Below are 4,974 nucleotides of genomic sequence, written 5' to 3'. Positions count from 1 at the left end.
TTATTTTAAATATTTATTTAAAAATATTTTAAATATTTTTAAACTGTAGGAAATGAAATTTGTTTGGCTCTTCAAAAAAAATCTGATTCTTTAAAACTCTGATTTTTGATTTTCATTATTCAGAAAACTTTTTTTTTTAAACTTTACAATATTGTATTAGTTTTGCCAAATATTGAAATGAATCCGCCACAGGTATACCTGTGTTCCCCATCCTGAACCCTCCTCCCTCCTCCCTCCCTCTGGGTAGTCCCAGTGCACCAGCCCCAAGCATCCAGTATCGTGCATCGAACCTGGACTGGAGACTCGTTTCATACATGAAAAACTTTTTATAATTAAATGTGATAGAATTGTGTTTATGTGTGTGTGTGTGAGTGATTGAGCTTGGGAATATAATCTAAAGTTCTTAGCAAGTAAGAACAATTAGGATATTCCAAAGTTAAGCTCTCTGACAATTCTTTAATCATCTGGAATTCTTAATGAAAACCCATATCTTGACTATATGCATAAGCTAATACCAATGATAACCTAGTCTGAGATCCTGTTATAAAATGTAATATGTGAATTCCAAGCACACATTGTAGCCATTGATAGCTTTAAATGAGAAAGAACGTTTAATCTCAACAGCAGGATTGCCTTAGACAGGAAGAAATTTAGTTCATTTATTGTTCATTTTATCATACTGTCAGAATAGAAGGGAATAATATTGTTATCACTATAATATATGTCTTTAATTTCAGTATGTGGACTTCTTAAAAACAAATACTTTTTTATCTGTCCATGTAACTCCTGCATCAGGTGGAAAATAGATACTCAATGAATTTTTTTCCTTTAAAAAGGTTATGTGGATAAATTGACAAAAGGTAGAGCAAGTTATTATCTCTATCTTTTAAACTATAGTTCTTCAAATACGCAAACTACTGTGCTAACCTATTTGGCATCATAATATGTTTTGAAAATTTGATGAATATTATGAAATATCTTGTCAGAATACTATCCTTATTTGTTTAAGACAATGTTATGTGAACTATATGGCATTTTGTATGAAATTAAAAAGTTCTATTTGAAATGTATCCTATTGAATGAATGCCATATATTTAACGCTCCAGGTGCCTCTTAACCATGATGACTTGCAGGTATTTTCTATAGATTAAAGTTGATACTTGTTGAATATCTTCTACATGTAAGATATTATAACCTTTTACCACTTATTACAAACAGTAAATTAAATTGTCCTTCTTTCTTGCCTGACATATAGAAATAAACTTCCTTAGGATTTTTTGAAATATTCATAACCCAAGTCCTTTATAAATACTAGTCTTTCTATAATTTTATGTCACGTTTTACCTTTCTTTGATGTCCAAACTTGTTACATAATTATTAAAACAAACACTTGCAAGAATTTCCCATTGTTTTCAAAGTACAAACTATATTTCTATCTAATCGTACTTTTTTTAATCGGTTTCCAAAATTTCACTACCTAGACCCGTTATTCCTCTCTTGATATAGCATATTAGCTTTCTTTTTTCTTGAAGGTTGAAAATATTTTCTTGAAGCCTATACCAGTGGCTCACAAACATTAGTGTGCATGATTTCTAAATTATGATTGACAGCAGAAGCAAAAAATGCTTTCTGATATGATTCTAAATGAATATATAGAAAATATGTAGGGCAAGTATCTGTTGGATTATCGAAAAAGTGAGACATTTCCAGAAAAACATCTACTTCTGTTTTATTGACTATGCCAAAGCCTTTTACTGTGTGGATCACAACAAACTGGGGAAAATTCTACAAGAGATAGGAATACCAGACCACCTCACCTACCTCCTGAGAAATCTGTATGTAGGTCAAGAAGCAACAGTTAGAACTAGACGTGGAAAAACAGACTGGTTCCAAATCGGGAAAGGAGTACGTCAAGGCTGTATATTGTCACCCTGCTTATTTAACTTATATGCAGAGTACATCATGAGAAACGCTAGACTAGAAGAAGCACAAGCTGGAATCAAGATTGCTGGGAGAAATATCAATAACCTCAGATATGCAGATGACACCACCCTTATGGCAGAATGCAAAGAAGAACTAAAGAGCCTCTTGATGAAAGTGAAAGAGGAGAGTGAAAAAGTTGGCTTAAAACTCAATATTCAGAAAACTAAGATCATGGCATCTGGGCCCATCACTTCATGGCAAATAGAGGGGAAATAATGGAAAGAGTGACAGGCTATTTTGGGGGGGCTCCAAAATCACTGTAGATGGTGACTGTAGCCATGAAATTAAAAGGTGCTTGCTCTTTGGAAGAAAAGTTATGACCAACTTAGCATATTAAAAAGCAGAGACATTACTTTGCCAACAAAGATCTGTCTAGTCAAAGCTTTGGTTTTTCCAGTGGTCATGTATGGATGTGAGAGTTGGACTATAAAGAAAGCTGAGCACCGAAGTCTTGATGCTTTTGAACTGTGGTGTTGGAGAAGACTCTTGAGAGTCCCTTGGACTACAAGGAGATCCAACTAGTCCATTCTAAAGGAGATCAGTCCTGAATATTCATTGGTAGGACTGATGCTGAAGCTGAAACTCCAATACTTTGGCCACCTGTTGTGAAGAACTGACTTATGCGAAAAGACCCTGATGCTGGGAAAGATTAAAGGCGAGAAGACAAGAGGAGGACAGAGGATGAGATGGTTGGATGGTATCGCTGACTCAATGGGCATGAGTTTGAGTAAACTCCAGGAGTTGGTGATAGGCAGGGAAGCCTGGCGTGCTGCAGTCATGGGGTTGCAAAGTATCAGACACGACTGAGTGAGCTGAACTGAACTGAACTGAAGGCAAGTATATTATGAACAGAGAAAGTTAAAGGCATATAAATGGAGGTAAGGTTTCTACACCTTTCAAACTGGAAAAATGACAGCATTAGTAGACTGAGATAAGTTGTATAAATGTAATATGAATCTCGGAGCAACCACTAAAAAACGTATAAAATGGGATACATTTAAAAATACATTGGCCCAAGTGAATGTGTTAATATCAGATGAAATGCACTTGAAAGTAAAGAAAATTACACAAAGAAGGCAATATTTAATAATAAAAGGCTCATACTACCAAGAAAACAGCAATCCTAAATTTGCATTGCCAAATCACAGAGCAGCAAAATTACTGAAATAAAAACTGATAGAAATGAAAAGAAATATAGGGTCAATAGGCAAATACACAGTTATATTGACTATTTTGCCACCACTTTTCTTAAAATTAATGGAACAACTAGACAGGAAATCATCAAGAATATAGGATCACTCAACAGCATCATCAACTAATGGAATCAAACAACCAAGGGGAACTTCATTCAACAACAGCAGGTTGCACATTGTTTTCAAGTGCCAAAGGCACATGTACCAAAATAGACTGTATCTGGGGCTGTAAGACAAATCCCAGAAGTGTAAAAGAGTAGAAATTATTAAGCAAGTGCTTTTCAACAATAAAGAAATCAACCTAAAAGTGAAGAACAGAAAGATTATATGAAAGGCTTCAAAAACTTGGAAGTTTTGTTTATCCATATGTCAAAAACGGCATCAAGTTTGTAAGCACTCTGTAGGTCAAAGAGGAATCTTCAAAGAAAAAAATCTTAAATGTGTGAACTATATAGAAATGAAATAGAACATATCAGTGTTTATGTGATACAGTTAAAGCAATTCTGGGAAAGAAATTTATAACAAGTTAATATATTTAAAAGCAGAACATTTCAAATCAGTAATCTAAGCTGCCAGCTCAAGTACTTAGAAAACAGATTATCAAATTAAAGGAAGCAGAAGGATGAAAATAAGAAAGAGAAGACAAGAAATTAATGAAATGGAAAACAAAAACAATTGAGAAAATCAATGACACAAAGAGCCGTTTCATTAAAAGATAATAAGAGTAACAAAATTTCAGTTAAGATTAGTAAAGCAAAAAAAAAAAAGAAACAAATTACCAATATCAGACATTAAATAGGGATTTCACTGAAAAACATCCAGATATCAAAAAATATTAAGAGGATGCTAGATATTCAAGCTGGTTTTAGAAAAGGCAGAGGAACCAGATACCAAATTGCCAACATCCGCTGGATCATCAAAAAAGCAAGAGAGTTTCAGAAAAACATCTATTTCTGCTTTATTGACTATGCTAAAGCCTTTGACTGTGTGGATCACAATAAACTGTGGAAAATTCTGAAAGAGATGGAAGTACCAGACCACCTGACCTTTCTCTTGAGAAATTAGTATGCAGGTCAGGAAGCAACAGGTAGAACTGGACATGGAACAACAGACTGGTTCCAAATAGGAAAAGGAGTATGTCAAGGCTGTATATTGTCACCCTGTTTATTTAACTTATATGCAGAGTACATCATGAGAAACGCTGGACTGGAAGAAGCACAACCTGGAATCAAGATTGCCGGGAGAAATACCAATAACCTCAGATATGTAGATGACACCACCCTTAAGGCAGAAACTAAAGAAGAGGAACTAAAGAGGAACTGAAGAGGAACTAAAAAGCCTCTTGATGAAGGTGAAAGAGGAGAGTGAAAAAGTTGGCTTAAAACTCAACATTCAGAAAATGAAGATCATGGCATCTGGTCCCATCACTTCATGGGAAATAGATGGGGAAACAGTGGAAACAGTGTCAGACTTTATTTTGGGGGGCTCCAAAATCACTGCAGATGATGACTGCAGCCATGAAATTAAAAGATGCTTACTCCAAAAGTTATGACCAACCTAGATAGCACATTGAAAAGCAGAGACATTACTTTGCCAACAAAGGTCCGTCTACTCAAGGCTATGGTTTTTCCAGTGGTCCCATATGGATGTGAGAGTTGGACTGTGAAGAAAGCTGACAGCCGAAGACTTGATGCTTTTGAACTGTAGTGTTGGAGAAGACTCTTGAGAGTCCCTTGGACTGCAGGGAGATCCAACCAGTCCATTCTGAAGGAGATCAGCCCTGGGATTTCTTTGGAAG

General features: G+C 35.3%; 1 protein-coding gene across 2 annotated transcripts in view; it reads left to right on the top strand.

The window, feature by feature from the left end:
• The window catches only part of GULP1 (GULP, engulfment adaptor PTB domain containing 1), a 329,829-nt gene that overhangs the window by 280,705 nt on the left and 44,150 nt on the right, over window positions 1-4,974 (top strand). The gene's annotated exons all lie outside the window — the stretch shown is intronic.

The sequence above is a fragment of the Bison bison genome, unplaced genomic scaffold, assembly GCF_000754665.1.
Source record: "Bison bison bison isolate TAMUID 2011002044 unplaced genomic scaffold, Bison_UMD1.0 scf7180017864485, whole genome shotgun sequence".
NCBI lineage: Eukaryota > Metazoa > Chordata > Mammalia > Artiodactyla > Bovidae > Bison > Bison bison.
The sequence above is the reverse complement of the archived record's forward strand: the minus strand, read 5'-3'. Positions and strand labels throughout refer to the sequence as shown.